The sequence below is a fragment of the Tiliqua scincoides genome, chromosome 5, assembly GCF_035046505.1.
Source record: "Tiliqua scincoides isolate rTilSci1 chromosome 5, rTilSci1.hap2, whole genome shotgun sequence".
Classification (NCBI taxonomy): domain Eukaryota; kingdom Metazoa; phylum Chordata; class Lepidosauria; order Squamata; family Scincidae; genus Tiliqua; species Tiliqua scincoides.
This window is the reverse complement of record NC_089825.1, coordinates 58,983,572-59,003,448: the sequence shown is the minus strand read 5'-3', so window position 1 is coordinate 59,003,448 and position 19,877 is coordinate 58,983,572. Positions and strand designations below refer to the sequence as shown.

The following is a 19,877-nucleotide window of genomic DNA, read 5'->3' as shown; positions in this document are numbered from 1 at the left end:
ATATACACACACATACTATCTGTACTGCCCCCTCCAGAAATAAATTTTTAAAAACCTTCCCCTATTCAGAGCTATGGAGAGCTCAATGATATGACCCCTCCTTAGCTGCCTCCCCTGCTGCTTTGAAGAGTCAGGTTCCTTCACAGAGACCCCTTGCTGTTTTCATGGCTTTCTTATGAACAGAATGAAGGTAACTCTGCCTGCTGCCTCCCCAGAGCTTACTGATGCAAGTGCCCTGCCTTTCTTTCATTGGAAGCCAGACACACTGCCTTTTTTTCATTCGAAGCCAGCCGTGATCAAAGCAAATCGGCTGCTAGCTGACTCCCTGTGTATTGTAATGTCTCTGTGTGTACTGCTTAACTCACTGACTGTGCTGGAAAAGAAAGGAGCTGTGTGGAAAGGCAAGGTACTTCTTTATTTTATTTGTTGGGTCCTTGGGCTTCTTTTTTTTTAACTTATTGGGTCTGGTGAGACTATGCCTCCCCTGCTTCCTATGCCTGCACGTCCCTGAGGGAGATATACATATCATCAGTGCTTGTTTTGTAAAAAAAAAAAAAAAAAGTGCAGGAACTCACAACTTGTTAATCTTTTATTTATTTATTTATTTTTAAACCATTTTTAATTGGAGAAATAAGTAATAAGATACAACTAGATTAACACATACAAAGTTACTTTTAGGGTGCTAGGGTGTTTGGCGCCCCCAGGTGCGGGGGACTGGATAAAAAAGGTGCCGGAATGCCGTTCCAGTGTGTTCTGTTAGAAAAAAAGCCTTGCATATCATACTGCTTTGAAAGCCTGGGAGAAAGATCAAGCGGGGTGTAAGTAAGTAAGTAAGGGCCGAATCCTATCCAACTTTCCAATGCCAGTGCAGCAGCAATGCAGCCCTGAGGAAAGGGAACAAACCTTTCCTTAACTGGAGGAGGCTTCTGTGACTGCCTCCCTATCACAGTATGCCCCGTGAACATGGCTGCACCAGCACTGGAAACTTGGATAGGATTTGGCCCTTAGTAAGTAAGTAAGTAAGTGACAACTCAATCCTGTGCATATCTACTCAGAAGTAAGTCCCATTAGAGTCAGTGGGGCTTACTCCCAGGTAAGTGTGGATAGGATCGGGCTGTAAGTAAGTAAAGCAAATAAATAAATAATTTTCATGCTCTACATGCCTCTGAGGGCACAGATGAGTGCTTCCCGCCACCAGTGCTGCCTGAGGCAACCACTTCAGTTGGCCTAATGGATGGGCTGGCCCTGAGGTGGACGTGAACTTAAAACAAACACTGAGACTACCACTTGGATGATCTGCACCCCTACTGACTTCCCTGGAGCTCTCCCATGATCTTTCCAGCCTACTTTACAGTATGATGAAGTACATGACAGTTCTGTGATTTCAGGATCAACCAGTGGCATGGGATGTCACATCTAATTAGTGATCCATTACCTACCAGAGGGCTCCCCAATTTCCATGTGCTGGTTTATCCATTTATCGTTATGGTTGTCACTACTAGTTCAAAAGCTTCATTTCCTAAAGGAAATTTGTTAAAAGGCTTCTTTTCTTTTCCAGGGTTACACAACTTGCCACGGTGACCTTTTGATCTTTTTAAGCTTCATGGAGTATATAGTGTGTTGTATCATCTATGTGTAGGTGCATTGTGTGCACTGTAAAAGAAGAAAAATGCATACACTTCATATATGTTGTGCGACCCCTGAGATAAAAGGATATTCCCCCCCTCCCTTCCTCTCTTTCTAGTTTATTTATTTATTTTGGCCTTATTTGTTTCTAGTTGCTGCACTAAGGTCAGACTAAGCCAAGAGAACGAATGGAATAAGCGTCCTGATGGGCTGCCCGAAGCTGGCTGGTGTTACGGATCAGCGTAAAACCAGCTCTTTTTCCTGTGCCTGGGCCGATGTAACTCACTGGAGTGGCAAATTACATCAGACCTACAGCTGTAACCCGACATTATGATTAATTTGATCAGTAATTTCTCCTGTTTTTCATTTTAATCGGTGTGACTATTCTGCTGTGGCAGGTCTTTCAGATCTAATTAAGATAAATTTCAGGGTAAAAGACTTGGCAGAATTTTCAAGTCAAATCCAAGCGTCAAGTGTGAAAGACCTGCAGCACCAGTCAATCAATTCCCACTAAAAAGATGGCAGGCTCACACTCTGCAATCAACCCATTAACACTTAAATTCCATAAACTCCAAGACTGCTTAGTCACTCTCAAAACATTCTGCCTTTTCATTTAAAAAATTAATAATTATTATTAATATGCACAGCCTGCCAGATGTTGGTGGCTGGATTTGGCATGGTGAATATCAGGTCCTTCCTAAGGAGCTAGGGTATTCACAGATGATGAGGATGATGATGATGATATTTTAAAACATTCATTTAATGTAACAGCAACCACGCCCAAATCCATAAGCAGATGTGATACAGTATCTGTAATAATTTGCTGCTAAGGTTTAGTTTTAAACAACTACACATTTCAAAACAAAGCAACTGGTCTTTCAGAATCACAAGTTGAGATCCAGAGTTCCCCATGTACACATCATATACATACTCGGGGCTTGTGAACGGTCTTTGGCAGATATATGCATGTACAAGCTCATCTTCCCATCAGCAGCATACAATGCAAGGTAAAAAATGGTGGAAATCTACCAGAACCAAACAATATTAGTGGACGGGATCCACACAAGCAACTCAATTCCTATTGGAAACAGCTTGTTTGTCTTGTTTTGTCGGTGGAGAGAGGCAACACAAAACCCATTTACGAAGTGGTAATTTGCCACAAATGCATTTAATCACCTCCTAAACCAGCCATTCACATGACCAGACTTCCTTGTGGTGACTGAGGTCTCTCACCCTCAGACTGCTTGGTCTTCTGTGTTACTCTTACCGAGTAGAAACTAGGATTTTACTATGCAAGAGGAACAAAGGTATTATAAAATTATCACAGCGGCTGATATGATTAGAGATTTTCATTTTACCACATATTTTATTGTTCCTTACTAAAATCCTAAATCCTAATGATGATGGGGACGGCAGAGGATGAGATGGTAAGATTGTGTCATGGATGCAATGAACAAGAATTTGGACAAACTCCAGAAGTTAGTGGTAGACGGGGGAGGGGGGGGCTGGCGTGCTGTGGTCCTTGGGGTCAGGAAGAGTCGAACATGACTGAACAACAACAATGAATATTTATATATGGTTTTTAAACAAAAAAATTATCAAGTGGCCCAATGCCACTCCCTATTTTCAAGCAGCCTCTGCTGAGTGCAAGTAAACCCTGTGTTGCATCCCCTGCTCCAGAGAAAGAGAAGGGAGTGTAGGGAAAGGGGATTGACCTAGGCTGGGCTTGATACAAGTGCTGTAGACACCTTAGCCAAGTATAGCTAGATTGCTCACTGTGCTGTCCTATCCTGCTCCAAAGAAGGATTGGGAAGCACAAGGGTGTGTGTGGACTACCACAGTGATAGTTTGGAGAGCAAAGCCTGCCAACAGTTGTGGAAATCTTCACAAAGACCTTCAAAACTTGCTTGTAAATGTTACGGACATTTATAAACTTATTTTGATCTGCACCACAGGCAGAAGTTGTAGGGCTCAGGAGGGTAGCAGAATCAGCACTTGGATGGCAATAGCATTTAAAAGAGACCTCATTTTCAGTCTGAATTATGGAGGTGTGGGGGGGGGAGAGGAAAACCAGCAAAACTCACATTCTCTCCACATACTTTAGTGAATTCTCTCGCAAATGCTTGTTGGTATTAGATCCAAGGTTAGCCTCTCGGGTATTAATAATGCCAATTGTTTTGCGAGAAGATTAATTTCCTTCACTTTAAATGTGACTCGGACCAATTCTCCTTGCACTGCTAAAAACAGCAGTACCTGCAGAGAGTATATTTGGATGGACCAGCCAGGCAATGCCTTGGCAGCAGAGAGCTTTCCTTAGGGAACAGAAAGAGTCTTGTACACATTTCCTTTCCAAACCCCTTAAACATCACTTTATTCTGTTTAAATGCAGCTTTTGAAAACCTAGCTGTGAGATGATCAAGTGCTTAATCAACTCAAACAGAAGGGGACTTCTGGGATGGCAGCAGTTTGCTGAAAAAGTTAAGGTGGTCCTGGACATTTCCACCCCACCCCCCCATGGCAAGAATTTTCTACCAGGTTCCTAGATCTGCAGAACTGAGCAGCAAATATCATTTCCACTTTTCTTTATTGAGAGGCTCTACTTCAGTGGTTCAAATCAAAGAGATAATACAGCCTAAGATGGGAAACTAAATGTGCACTATTGTTTGAATGTTCTTTTCAGAAAAATTTGCCCAGAAAAATTATATAGAGAAACCAAGGATCTATCCCATCAATATTATTCTCATTCCCTTTGTGAATGTTTTTTGCTGATGAGTTAACTTTCCCTGGGCAGAACAATTTTTCAGTCACCAGTAATGGAAGATTTACTTCTCCCAGGGCAATCTGATCCCTAACTTATACCCACTGCACGGGAAAGGGATCCCTCTGAAATCTCTCAGCACCAATGAAGTACACAAATGTATTAGTGCACTGAATGTACAGTGTGTCACTGCGGGAATGCAACCTGTGCATGAAAATTAATTGGATGGAGTTGAGGACCTAGTGGCAAAGGAGTGGGACTTGGCCTAAATTATGTGCTTGCTCACAACCTGTTACCTTCCCCAAAGAAGGTTTTAACTGCAAAAGAGATGGCCCAGGACAAAAACATGCCTTTTGGAGTCAATGGACAGCCCTGGACAATAGCATCTCAGCTCCCCCCCCCCCAATCCCTGAGAGCCACTGCCAGTCAGTGTAGACCATTCTGAGCTATCTGGAACAATGGCCTTCTCAGGTCATTCACAGATAGCTTGACTGGTGCCTTCTGTGAATAGGTTCTATGATGATTTCATTGGCACACAATGTTATGACTGGTGTGTGACAGTGGAATTTCCAGCAATGATGTGGGAGTGGTTGGTGCTTCTATAACAGCATTTGGCGATATAGGCTATAAATAGACTATAGCTATTGTGCTTTACTGAAAGGGGGGTGTAGGATTATGCCTCTGTTATGCTGATGTTCACCCTGTTCAAGTGCCCGCTGGTGTACAGGAATATACCTGCCTGCCTGTCATGTTGAAATCATTGCCATGAACTCTGTTGTGATGTTCAATCACTTGTGCTTCACAAGGAGCAGTAGGCTATGGCCTATACTACAGCTCTAGAAGTGGTATGTGTTTGTGTGTGTCACTATTTGCATATTTAGTGAAGTACTTAATTTTTCAACATTTCACTGGCTTAGAAGATAACTTCTTCACTTGGATAAATTCTCTAATCTAAAGTATTCAGGAAAAATAAGAAGCTGTGGTAGAGTAGAAAATTGGCTTACACAGTGACACTAGTTTCAGATCTACTCTTATCCCAGACACTGACATGCATCCAAGTCCTTAGGGAGCCATTTTTAAAAAAATCTTGTAATGTGATTTGAAACCTGGTTTTCCAGTACGTGGTGCCTGTGAAGAAATGCCTGCCTATGTTGATTTCCAGCCGTTCCTCCTGTGTGACAAAGCACTGAATTGGTTTATGTTACACAATCGTACATATGGCACTTTCACCATAAAGCGAATTAAATGTTTGGTGCAACCCTAATAGCCCACATTTAGGGTTGTTAGGGCCCAATTCTTTCCAACTTTCCAGTGCTGATGCAGCCACAATGCAGCTCCCAGGTAATGGAACAAACATTCCCTGACCTTGAGGAGGCCTCTGCAACTGCCCCTCCACCATAGGATGCAGTGCAAGCTCCATTGGCACAGCTGCATCAGTGCTGGAAAGTTGGATAGGATTGGGCCCTTAGTCACCTACAGCTGAATCCAGCACATAGTCACTAAAACACCTTGAAAGGGGAGAGCAGGGGTGGTGTCATGAGTTGGCCAGATCTGCCCATGCTCATAAGAAGACCCACATGACCAGGCTGATCATGAAAACTCTCAGTATTGGTGGTCATCAGGGAGTGGAGAGGTACCATAGTGTCTTTCCTCCAGGTTCCCAGTAATTAGACCCTAGGACATAGGTATTTTTTCACAATAGATGGCTCCTTGCAGAAGAAGAGGGCTACAAGCACATGTACATGATGTTAGTTTTTGAGTCCAACACATGCACATTCCTGGCTCCCCACACAGTAAATGTGCACAGTCGATTGCTGGGTGCAACTGGACATCCGGGTGCAACTGGATATCTACATAAGCAAACTTTTCCTTAGTCTACTATTAATTGAAGTGGTTGTGAGAATCAGGCCTTATTTTTCTAAACAAAATATTACGGCTTTATTAAACTGCATTCTAAACAATCTAGAGTTTCCCCTCCCCAGTGTTCCCTGCTCATAACAAATTATGTTCTTCTTTGTAAACAGTCAATGATTTGTTATCAAACTATTTAAAATGAGTAATCCAAAGGTATTAAAATAGGGACAGGCAACTAATAGCATGAGGGATCAAATTAGTCTCTGAGAATGTTCAAGTCTTGTCTCAAGCATAGCCTCAGATCTCAGGGACCCCTATCCCCCACTAGCTATGTAGTTTATGCTGGTGCTGGAGCACATGTTGCATGCTAAGGTGGGGGGAATCAACCAGATGGCCAAAAATATTTTTTATTTACTTCTCTGTAGACTGCCTGGCCGTCAATGGCTCTCCTTGGACCTACATCAGCTATTTAGCTGGCACAAGTCCGAGGAACCTCAGAGGGCATGTTGGGACAGGAAAAGGGGGATAGGATCTTGGCGTGCACTAGTGTCACCAAGATCCACCTTCCCCCAAGCTGCCTCTTGCCCATTCCACTCCCCAAACTGTTTCCTCTCTTAACCCCCCTCCCCCATCACTGTACCTGCTCCAGTGCAGTGTCCGGAATCCACTTCCAGGAATGTGAAGCCTCCCACTGTTTGCACTGATTGTTCTGGAGCAAACAGTGGTATGCCTCTCATAGTGCCTGAACAGTACTTTCAGAAGAAAATCACTAGATCCATTTTTGTAGGCCCTGCATAGGATTGGGCTATGCGGGTCATACTGTATGCTCTTGGCAATGCATAATGTGATACTTTCTTTTTTTGTTTATTTTTTTCCAAAGAGCATGCTGGAGGAGGCTGAGAACAGCACAAAACTATAGTGGGGGATTGAGGGCTTCAGCTGTTTGCAAACCAGCACAGTTCCCAACATGGAAGCACTCTTCCATGTGGAGTAAGTACTGCAGGCCTCACAACTTGCCATATAAACAGCCCCTCTCACTTGCCATTGCAGCCATTCTGGGCTGGCTGGTGCAGGTGCTTGCCTGTGCATTGACACTGCTGCCTGGACCGACTTCAATGGTGAGTGGAAGGGCTGCTTACATAGCACACTGCAGTGCCTGTACTACTTACCGCACGGCCCCTCTGGCTACGCTACTGGATTCACATCAGAATTATGTTGCTGCTGAATGTCCATAAACCAGTATGGGAAAGAGAGAGTGGAGAGCTGAGCTAAGCCTTCCCTGTCCATAGTCTCACTACTGTTTTTTCTTCCAGTGGGACATCATGGACCCTGGACTTGCCAGAGCAACCGTTAGGCTATTTTAACATCTGGAGCTCCGTTAATCAGACATAAGGGTGTAGTCCTCAGAGAACGTTTTGCTTGATCTTAGCTAAAAGATGGTGAATATAGATGGTTTTTGGAAATTAACGTCTACCTGCTACTCTCAAAGCATATAAACTTTTCCCCCCTCGATCTGAAAAGTTTGTAGTAAATTTCTGGAAATGTCAGTAAATGTTGAATTGAACTTTAGAGAAGAGTAATTTATCTTAAAAAGAAAAAGAAAAAGAAAGAAAGAAAAATTAGCCCTTGAATGTAGTATACTTTTCATTGTTGTGGAGGTGCGGGGCATGCGTTCAGGTGTTCTTCCTCATTTTGGTCCATGTTTTTCCATCTGTCTTTCGTTGCTATAAAATATCTAGGTGCCAGATTTATTATTTAAGATTAGCATGAAAATTTAATCTGCAGTAGAATCTGCTTTTGCCATCTAAGGTCTTGCTTTTATTTGGGATTTTTGTTGTTGTTGTCTTAACGTCCCCCATCTCTCCCCCTGCCCACCCCACCATACTCTTCTCCTTTTATTTACCCGTCATGTTCCTTCTTTGACTGTGCTTATTTTGTGTAGGTTTCAACAACAAAAAGGAGCTTTATCACTGAGTTCTGAAAATGGTCAGAATAATTCTCCCGTGAAGGCAGCCCTTGGGGAATTGCCTGTTTTTCTGCCGATCTTTGCAAGTGAGTAAAATAGTGAAAATCAGTTGAATTCTTTCTTTCCCTGCACTATGAGGAGAGTTTCCTGATTTGTGTGGTTCAGACGCATGGCTAAAACACCAGTGGAACTTAGAATAATATTTGGGGATGACTGCAGTAAAAATAAAAACAAAACAGTACTGTTTCGGACCCTACAGCCTGAGCATTTTATTTTCTAGCCTTACACTTCATATAACCGAATTCCAAGTGTCAATGTCGAGTGTCCAAAATTATCATAGGTGCTATGCAATATTGTTATATAGGTTTGATACTTGTTTAAGAGTCATAGGGTGCAATCCTAACCAACTTTCCAGCACTGGCATAGCTGTGCCAGTGGGGCATGTGCTGCATCCTGCAGTTGGGGGGCAGTCATAGAGGCCTCCTCAAGGTAAGGCAATGTTTGTTCCCTTTCCTCGGAGTTGCATTGCCTTTATGTCAGTGTTGGAAAGGTGGTTAGGATTGTGGCCATAGTGTCCCACTAAGAACTCATGGAACTGTAGTTTGATGAGCATGAGAATTATCTCACACCCTACACATTTGCCATGGAACTATCGTTTCCAGGGTTGTCTGGAAAGAGGGAATAAAATATGGGTCACAATCGCTATTTCACTTTCTACAAGGGAAAGAGGGAGTGACTCGAGTCAAGTCACAAATCTCTGCCCCCTGCAACTTGACTTGAAAACAAGTCATAACGGGGGTACTTTCTGACTCGCTAAGTTGCCCTTTCACGACTTGAAAAGACTTGAGTCTCGAGTCAATCCCTTTAAAAAGTCAGCTGTGGAAAAAAACGGGACTGCTGCCAGGCTGTGTGTGTCGGAGTTCTCTTTAAACACTCCCCTGATGTCCCCATCCTATCTGTAAACAACGCGGGAAGAGGTGGGAGGGACTGCGTGAGAGCGGGGCAGAAGCAACAAGAGGGAGGAGGGTCGCGCGCAGCAGCTGGGAGGTTTACCAGCATGACCCAATCCTTTGTAGCTCTACTCAAAAGTAGTCCCATTTGTGCCAGTTGTTCAATAACGCTCCCTCCTCCCAAGTAACAACTGAGTCACGCACTTGGCAAGCGTGATTGCTATGAGCCTCCTCCCTCCCCAGCTTTCCTGCCTCCTCTCATTCCGGGGGCTTCTCCAGCCAATCGTAAGGCAAGAGCTCCCTCGGGCTTCTGCCTTACCTCAAACCTCCCATCCTTCATCCAATAATCATTGGTTCTTTTAGAGATGGGCAAGAGACCCTGCACCCGCCTTTTTCCCCCTCCCTGGGCTTCTCCAGCCGATCGTAAGGCAAGAACTCCCTTGGGCTCTTTTCTCCTGCCAAAGAAAATATCAAACCCGCCATCCTTCGTCCAATGATCATCAAAGGAAAAGAGAGCCTGCAGGAAGCAACTTTTCACTGTAGATTATTACTGAGAGCCCAGTGCCTTTTGGAATATTGCCTTCTTTGGTCGTTCTTGAAGAAAGCAATACATGGAAATGCATTGCGCTTCCAATGATAATCTACAATAAAAACAATTCTCTACATCTGTTTGGCGATTTCTTCTTTCGTTCCTGGCTGCTGTTTGGCACTACTCTCCTTTTTCCTGCATTCATGAGCATGAACAGCATAACATGTGAGGAGGGAAAAAAATTTCAAAGATCAGCTTCCATGAGCAAAGCATTCTGGTTTTAAAGCACCCCATGCTCAGAAAAACTGATAATTGTATGCATCCTCTCTCACCTCATATGTTGTTCTGCTCACATGAGAAGACAATCCACATGAGCGTTGAAATGGGCAAGTAAACTGTGGAGTTTCAATTCACAAATCACTCCCAGAATCACCATTATTTAATGTTGTTGTTTTTCGGTTGACGCAGAAAGCTGAAATCATGTCCCTTGGGTCAGGGAGGAAACCAGTCACTGGTCAGGGAGAAAGGAACCAAAGCCAATCTCTCTAAATTCATCAGCCTAATCTCAGACCAGCCTGGCGCCATATAATATCAACTTTATAACTTGCTTTTTCACAACTCTGCCTTCTAGCTTTTATTTTTAAAGTTCTCGCCACTTCCTACTTTTGCTCTCAGATTATCCAAAAGTAAAAGAGACAACTGTTTTTAGCATTGGTAATCAACCATCTTTTAATAATTTTAATAATTGTTTATCACCAATTATTTGATATCATGAATTGAATAATTTATCATAGATTGTGAAGGTAGACTTTAATCAGATTTAAAGTCATGCATAGACAGAATGCGCATTGAGTTGCACTTCCTGACTTGGAAAGAGCATATATGTTATCAAACCAAAAGTAAGGTTGGTTAGTCTGTTTAGATGAAAGACTGTTGGTATCCTAAAAATATCTAATTCATTTATTTTCCATTTATAAAGGGGGTAAATTGACCAGAAAGTTTCACTCAGTGCTGACTGGCATGACTGCATTTATCACATGATAACTAAACAATCATGTAATAGCTTCATTGAGAGAAAATGCTGGTTTGATCAGTCATCATGCATTGAATATTTTTTTCATATGTACCCAAAAAGAATTCACCAAAGAATCTTAAAAATACATATTACTTTGATAGGAGGACAACAAAATATTTTTAAAAAATCTGAAAGAAAGCCAGAAGAATTAAGACTAAGATAATAAGACATGAATGGCTTTTACTATCTTCTGTGTATTTACTGGTCTTGTTAAATAGATCATGTTAACATTCAGGCTGAAGGGTTGGTTGGAAATTTGGTCACACCAGCTAGAGTATTTTTTTTTTATAGCAAAATACTGGAATTCAGCTCTAGCCCCTAAAATCAAATATTGGTTAATAATGAGAACTAAGAACAGAACCCTGCCAAAATAAGTACTTTTAAATATCATTACTTGTGGGAGAAATTCCCAGAATTACATTAATTGTATTAAAATAGTTGTGAAAAGCTGGGTACTCTTTCATGGGTACTCTGGGTACTCTTTCACAAAGTTTCATGCACAATCTTTTTAGATTGTGAGCCCTTTTGGGACAGGGAGCCATTAGTTATTTGATTTTTCTTTGTAAACCGCTTTGTGGACTTTTAGTAGAAAAGCGGTATATAAATACCGTTAATAATAATAATGTTGTTGGCATCCTTCAGTCTCGGAAGACTATGGTGTCACGCTCTGAATGGTGGTTCTGGAACAGAGTGTCCTCTCCAGTGCGCGAAGCCTGGGTAAAGTAGGTATGGAGGATGTTACCCATGCAGCAAATCCCCCCTCTCCACGTTGCTGAAATGGTCCAATGGAAAGGCAGAGTCCAATACGGTTGGTTCCAGCGGCGTTGCAGGAGTTACCAGAACGTGACTGTGTTCAGCCATGAACTGCCTCAGGGACTCCGGCTCCAGATTTTGCCTTGAGGTTGACTCCTGAAGCCTTTTCCATAAGGCTTGGATGTAGCCACAAGGCAGTGGAGGTTTGGGATCAGAGTTTTCCTTCTCTCAGATGAGCTGCCTTCCCAGGCTGACGAGTCCCATCTACCCAGTGGCTGTTTAGTCGCCTCTCACGACAAGTACAGCCAAACTGAGGGCCTATTCTTATCCCCAGCCCCCAGGGGATAATAATAATAATAATAATAGTAATAATAGACAACATTTGGAAGAACCTAGGAGGATGGACAGAGTGGATAGGGAGATGCTCTTTACACTCTCACATAATACCAGAACCAGGGGACATCCACTAAAATTGAGTGTTGGGCAGGTTAGGACAGACAAAAGAAAATATTTCTTTACTCAGCGCGTGGTCGGTCTGTGGAACTCCTTGCCACAGGATGTGGTGCTGGTGTCTAGCCTAGACGCCTTTAAAAGGGGATTGGACGAGTTTCTGGAGGAAAAATCCATTATGGGGTACAAGCCATGATGTGTATGCGCAACCTCCTGATTTTAGGAATGGGTTAAGTCAGAATGCCAGATGTAGGGGAGAGCACCAGGACGAGGTCTCTTGTTATCTGGTGTGCTCCCTGGGGCATTTGGTGGGCCGCTGTGAGATACAGGAAGCTGGACTAGATGGGCCTATGGCCTGATCCAGTGGGGCTGTTCTTATGTTCTTATGTTCTTAACCTAGGAGCCCATGAAACCTCGAAGCATATCATAAGTAGTAGGAGAAGTTGCTCCTGTTGTACTTCCCTCCTATGTCCCTATCGATCACCCACTTCTCCATCTGCTGATGGAAAGAATTGAAATTCTGCTTGTTTCAACAGTCAGGGGAAAAGGATAAGCAACAGGACCCAGAAATGAATAGAACAAGAGACATTGTCTCAGCCATTGTTTATTGTTATATCCCACTTGCAGTCAGCCAACCCTATGCACAAAGAGAACCATGAGCTCTGAAGCAACTGTTGAGAATTACATTGAGTGGTAAGCTATGGGGAATGGCAAAAAGACTTGCTGCTGAATCCTATCCAATGCTGGCGCAGCAGGGTTGCCAGGCCCACACTGTATCTAGTGTTGGATTACAGCAGGCAGGAGGAATAGGGGAACATTTATTCCTTTACCCCATGCAGTCCCCATCCTGCTTTATGGGGCTACTTGGATCTGCCCCCAAGAACCCCTTGTAACACCGGCAGCCCACAATGGGGATTAGGATGCAGTGTAGGCCTGTTCTGCTGTCCCACCTCTCCCCAAGCCTAATTTGCCCGTTCCACCCTCTCACACCCAGAAACCCCCCTCTTTGCCTCTGGAGCATCCTCCAGCTACCCTCTCCATGCTCCTCCACCACTTGGCGTAAGACCTACCTGCCCTGTTGATTGTTGGGTGGGATGTGGTACTTCGCAGGCCTTCCTGCTTGTGCCACTTTTTTGCTGAGTGGCAAAAAGTGCTTTAGAGTGTTTTTATGACACCCATCCAATAGGATTGGGCTCTTGGGGTGATTTCACCTAGAGGCTACTAATGCCTCCCTACAGCCCATCGTGGACAGAGCTGCTCCAATCCATTAAGGGAGTAGGAAGCAAACAGGGCATACAGGATGTTTCCACTGCATCCCACATTTCCTGTTTTATTTAAAGGAACTTTAAAGAAGGAGAAAGGTAAGATGATAGGAAGCATTCTCACTGCCTTCTGCACAGTGGGCAGGGGGCAATGGGTAGCAGACCTTCCATCATCTCTGAGCTCTAGGAAAGATAACTCAGTTGGTATTAGAGCTCAGAACAGCACCTGTCAGCATGTTCCTACCACAATTATTAAGCAGTTCCCCCCTCACTGTGTATTTAGAAGTCATTTTCAAGTTTTACTCCCCACTACAGATAGGCAAGGCCTGAACAGAAATTCTAGAAGTATTTGCATAGTGACCTTTAAGATGTAGAATCAGTAGTACATTTTGGTGCTCACTGTGCATAGTAAACACTACCAAACATGGTTGGTTCTGAGGACTATGCCTCCTCTGTGTTCAAAATCCCCATAAAAGATCTGGCCAGAGACCCCAAATTATTCGCTCCCTTGTTGCTGTATGCACTACTACCCTATTGGCTCTGTGGAACTCTCTGTGCCAATCTTGGGATCTAGGAGGTAATGTCCTTTAGTTCATTTTCTTGCTTTTTACCATTTTCCACTTTCCTGTTTTTTTTCCTCCTATTTACTTTTTGATCTCCATTGGGATAACCCTCCCATCCCCATTTCCCCAAGCTACACAGTCACAATAGCACTTGAACAAACTCCTCTGTTGCCCCTGCTTTAAGCACTTGTGACCACTGTGGATTCTCTTCCCTGAGTAAAATATAGGTCACAACATATAGGTCTCAAGTGCACTATTGGTTGTTGGTCTGCAAAACTCTTGGTTGAACACAGCACTGGGTTCAAAGAGCCTTAGAACACGTGTTTTTCAGTACACATATGCTTGTACATGTCACTGAGTAAGCCTGGTAGCATAGTCCTCCAACATTGTTATAGTCAAAAACCCAACAACTTGAAAATGCAACACCCCACTGAACTGGGTACAGGATAGTAATAGAATCACAGTGTGATAGGTTACAGAGAAATCTGCCAAAAATCATTCTGAGAATTTGTGCAGCTTTCGAATACCTCACTCATGTATAGGCAACAAAATAACTTTCATTTAATTCTTTGTCGGAAGGTCTGACAGCACCTGTACATTTTTTACTTATAATTGTTGTTATCCTTCAGGGCTTTTTGAAATAAATGCAATCATCCTTCTGTATTACCAGCTCCTCTATAACAATCTTTCTAAGTTGCATTGTTCTAAACCAATATCTCTTGGACAGCCCCTGAATAATGTAAGAGGATAAAACCCACATGAAAAATCAAGAATTCAGAAATGAAATTTAACCTGTCAGATTTTAACTTAGTTGATCTTTATTCCCTTAATATTCTGAAAGGAAAGCTGTTTCGTTCTAGTTCATAAAAGGCCATTTACCTTGGGGACTATTATTTTCTTGAATTTAATTCCAAGTTGATATTTAAGGTAAAACAACAGTCAAAAACCAAAACAAAACAAAAACTCACACACTCTGAGATACTTTTACAAAAGTCACTATGTAAAGCAATGTCAGACAGCCGCTGCACAAGCCATTATAAGTTCCTTTGTACTAAAGTAGGGATCAGCAGTCAAAGGACCCAGGACCAAATCTGGCCCCCCTGAGATGTCAATCAAGGACAAGAGAGGTATATAATGGAAGTTGTGGCTGTGACAATAAGATTGCTGGCCTCTTGGGGCAAGAGGTGCAGGCTGGCCCACCACCCTCCAGCCCTCTTCTCAATATAAAATGAGTGACTGACCAAAGCTCAGAAGGAAACAAGAAAAACAATCTCAGAAACAATCCTGAAGAACTGTTCAAGCAGCTTTAAGAATGGCAAGACAAAAAGTTGTATATACAGGTGCAGCCTATTTATCCACTGATTTTTTATCTGCGGATTTGTCTCAACGTGAATGGGGTGGGGATACTGAAAGTCACACACACCTTTGCCTCCTTTGCCCTTTGCCGGGAGCCCAAATCCTTTTCCAGACAGCCCAAAACACTGCAAAACGGCTCAGGCAGGGAAATAGCCCTGGAGCCATGGAAAAGGCTCCCCTTGCTAAGGAACAGTAAGACTCCTGGAGCACCTGAGCCAGCAAAGAGGCTGAAGAGGGGAAGGGGGGTGGTAGAAAACCTTTGTAGCCAGAACACATGCAGCAAGGTGGAGCGCTCGCTCGCTCGCCCGCTCTCGCTCACTCACTCACACACACAGGGGCAGCTGTGTGTAGCAACAGAGGGGATTGGTTTAAAAAACCCAGGGAGTGTTTGCCGAATTTCCCCCCCCCCCCCCATGGTGCAGGCTCTCCATGCTCCAGCCTACGGAAACAAAACAGCCCAGCAAGGCTACAATCCCCTCTATACTTTCCTGGGAGTAAGCCCCATTTACTACAATGGGACTTACTTCTGAGTAGAAACGCATAGGACTGGACTCTCAAAAGGTCAGCACCCCACCTGTGAAAGAAACAAGGCCAGCTAGCAATGGGGAGGGGGAGGAGAGGGGATTGCTTTAAAAATCCCAGGGAGTGTTTGCCAAATTCCCCGCCCCCAGATGGTGCAGGCTCTCCTGCTCCAGCCAACACAAACAAAATGATCCACAATTTCCTGGGAGTAAGCCCCATTGACTACAGTGGGGCTTACTTCTGAGTAGGCAGGCATAGGACTGAACTCTTAAAAACTCAGCATCCCACCTGTGAAAGAAGCAGGACAGAAGCAGGAGGGCTGAGTACAGAGCATGGAGGGGAGGGGATTGATAACAGCTGCCTTAGTTTCCTTCTATCCGGAAGTGTCAGGTTGCAGCCTATTTGCATAACTCTATGGGATTTAGCACAACACATTTTTTGTTACTCACGCCGAGTCACAGAATGGAACTGACGCAGATAAATAGACTCCACCTGTATATAAGATTTTTTTAAAAAGAAAAGTGACTACACACATCAAATAGAGGGTTAGCTAGCTAACAAGCACTTCTGTATTTGTTTTTTTCCCATATGCAGTTGGCTGTGCCTGCCTGGCAGCAGCACTGAGACAATAAAATGTGACAGCAACTCCTTTGGATCTATTTTTGCATCAATAATCTACATATTAAAGAGTCCCTAAGCTATTGCTAACACGATAGACTGCTCACTTAGCTTAAGCAGCCATTGACACAATATACCGTAGTACCAGCAGGAGGGCATCTGAGGTGGTGGCATAGCTGGGGAGGGTCAGAACGCTATGTTTTTCAGGTGCCTGAATGCCCCTGTAATGTGGCCCCTTCCCCTTGCTGCCGGAGCAATACTGGACAGCGGGAGCAATGCAGAGGTATCTCCTCCACATCACTGTCACTGCACCAAATGGCTCTGAATGTGAGCAGGAGGGACTGCTTTACATGGATGTTCAGGTGCCTGAAAACTTAGCGTTTTGACCCCCACTAGCTATGCCACTGATGTGAGGGGAGAGAGATGCCCAGGAACAGAAATGCCAAACTGATTTGACATTACATCTGAACCATCTCATACTTTCACACTCACCACATTTGTGAGCAGTGGGAAGTTCTATACGTAAGGTAGCTTTATCAGATCACTTCCCTTATAAGGTGGAGTACTGGAGAACTGTGGTGTTACAGCATTATGTAATCCTTTACAAATATTCAGGTTGGGCAAGCAAGAAGCAAGCACACCCATAGGCAGGCACTACTAGTCTTACTGCTCAGAACTTCCAGTACCCCAAGATACAGCCATTAATTCATATTCATTGTTAGCAACTAAGCCATGGCAATGCTAAAGAAAAGTTCAAAAGAGCATGAACACTTTTTATTATTTTCTGAATATGGGGTGTGGTTTTGCTTTGTTTTTTGTTTTCCTTTAAGTTAATGGGATAAGACTAGGCTTGCCAGAAAACAAACATTGCTCTTATACCGTTAATAGTCATTTGATATGCAGAATTTAGCAGATGAAATTTTTCACAGCATGGAGGTAAACATTATCACCTGGTACTTGCCGCAGAACTAATGGCTGTTAAAATGGCAGATTTTAATGGCAGATCTAATGGCTGTTAAGCTAGTGGAACCAATATAAAAGTTGACAATCCCAAGCAAGACACTGGGTGGCCTGCATCTCTATCCCAATATCCCTTTTCTAGATTGCTATCTTGTTTTGTTTTAAAGGAAGTTGGACATCTCTTCCTATCTCTTGGGAAGAAACAGGATTGCTACTATTTCTTCCAGAACCTTTCCTTTTTTCCCTTTCACGTACATTTATAGCTTATCTGTACTACGCATTTACATCAGTGCCTTCCCTCAAAGAATTTGAATAAGGGTGCTGAGAAGTGGTCCTACTCACTAATTTCAAGCACTGGTGTCCTTGGGGAAAGTCAGGGGGGCAAATGCCCTGGGATGCCATGCCTGTGAGGTCTGTGGGGCAGCACTGCTGCGTACACCACCCACCCACGCTGCAGTCACTGCCCACCTTCCAGAGCTCTTTTGAGTGCCAGGAAGGCCTCACATGGCATCCTCTAGCCCTCTGGAAGCCTTCTGAGGCCTCTGGAGTACCGTTAGTAATGAAAACTGTTAGTAATGTATAAAGACCCTCTGGAGGCCTCAAAAAGCTTTTGGGGGCTAGAGACTCCAAACTCGACTGATAAGTGGACATTCGACTGGCAGTCTCCTGGAGAGGGGCATTCTGCGGTCCTGGCCCTGGGCGGTACATGGGTCAGGATCACAATTGGTTCCAAAGGCTCATGGGCCAAGGAATGATTGATAAACCACTTGCAATCCCATGACCAATTGAATGGGGAGTAAGTCCCACTGAAATCCAGCACAGTTGCTTCTCCATAAAGATGCACAGGATCAGTGCTTGCATGTTTGCAGTGCAGATAACATCTTGGGTGAATTTGAGCTCCACAAGGGATGCCGAGGGAGAACGGGCTAATTATCGCACTTCTAAATCTGATGGGAATATATTTGTCTGGTTTCCCAATGCTTGTGACAATGGGTCATTTTGTGAATGCTGTTGGTAAGATTGGGCTCACATGCCAGCAAAATAGGCATTTACCCTTCAGTAGAAAGCAGTCTAGGAAATCCCACTGTTTTGCTTTTTTCATTTTGCTGATGTAATGTCTTCTGGTCTGATGCAGCATAAAAGGTTGATTTAAATTACCTGCCAGCAATCAACATGAACATGCAGCCCTGCAGAGTTTTGTTTTATTTTCCCTGCAGTGAGTGGATCATTGTCTTCCTGAAGGGTGAAACTGACTCTATGGGCACAATCCTAACCCCTTATGTCAGCACTTTCCAGCACTGACATAAGGGCAATGCAGCTCTGAGGTAAGGGAACAAACATTCCCTTACTTTGAGGAGGCCTCTGTGAGTGACACCCAACTGCAGGATGCAGCACATGTCCCATTGGCACTCTTATGCCAGTGCTGGAAAGCACTGACATAAGGGGTTAGGATTGTGCCCTATGTTGAGTGAAGACTTAGATTGCGTTCATACCCTACCCACAGGCATAGGCCTGTGTGCTGCATTTTGTGTCCAGTCTTGATGACCACCCTACTTTTGTGTGAGATATGCATTCCTTCTGTAATAGTTCTGTACCTTGTCTAACTGTGCTGACCAGTTATATTTTACCACGTGCAAACTAAGGGTGAAGGGGATGCCAGCCCCACACCAAAAATAGTACATTTTTAAATGTATGAAATATGCAAGGATTGCATATACCCAATAGTTTTGTGTGCCTTTAGAAAGGAGTAGAATGTGCATTGAAGTCAGGTCTTTGACTTGATGTGAATTGGCTGAGAATTACCACGAAAAGGGGACATTTATCCTACTTGCATGTTTATAACAGGGTTTGTTTATTTATTTAGCATATGGCATATAATACATGGACTTATATAACAATTAAACCAGGTCATATATCAATGTATCATATATCGGTTTGTCCAGCCATTCAAGGACAGAGCTACCTTCATTGAAAAAAGTCAGACCTTTGGCCAGTATAAGCCGATAACAGGGTAAATGCAAAGGAGAACTGGAGTACAGCAGCCACCTTAACATTTTATGGTGGGGGGCAGTGGCGAACCTCCTATTATGTTTGATGGGGCAAATGCCCCAGGTGTGAGCCTCCAGGACCCCGCGGAAGCCTCTCTGAGGCTCCCGACGGGGTTGGAAACTGGACTTCCGGTTTACCGGAAGCACAGTTTATAGCTTCAGGGAAGCCTCAGGAAGCTTCCCCGACGCAGGTTCAGGTCGCACAAGGCTCCATAAGCCTCATATGAGTGGGTGGAGGGGGCGGATTTCTGTGCAAGGGGGCAGCGACAGCCTGCAGAGAGGATCATCATGGATCTTTGCCCCAGGGCATGGGGCTGGAGAGGTCCACCACTGAGGGGGAGACTTTTCTTCACTCCTGATCAATTCTTTCTGGGTTACAAAGCTTCCTGTGGCTTCAATCCCATACATACATACTTGGGAGTTGTCCTATTGGGCACAGCAGGATGTATTTCAGAGTAAACATGCACAGGATTGCATAGTGCCTTTCAGCCCAAGCAACCTGAAATCAAGTCAACACTGGCTGGCAAAGGCTCTTGAGAGTTTCAGGCAGGAATGTTCTTTCTGTCCTACCTAGAGATGCAGGGGGT

General features: G+C 43.8%; 1 protein-coding gene across 5 annotated transcripts in view; it reads right to left on the bottom strand.

Moving 5' to 3' along the window:
- Positions 1-19,877, bottom strand: part of POU6F2 (POU class 6 homeobox 2) — a 296,977-nt gene that overhangs the window by 80,922 nt on the left and 196,178 nt on the right. The gene's annotated exons all lie outside the window — the stretch shown is intronic.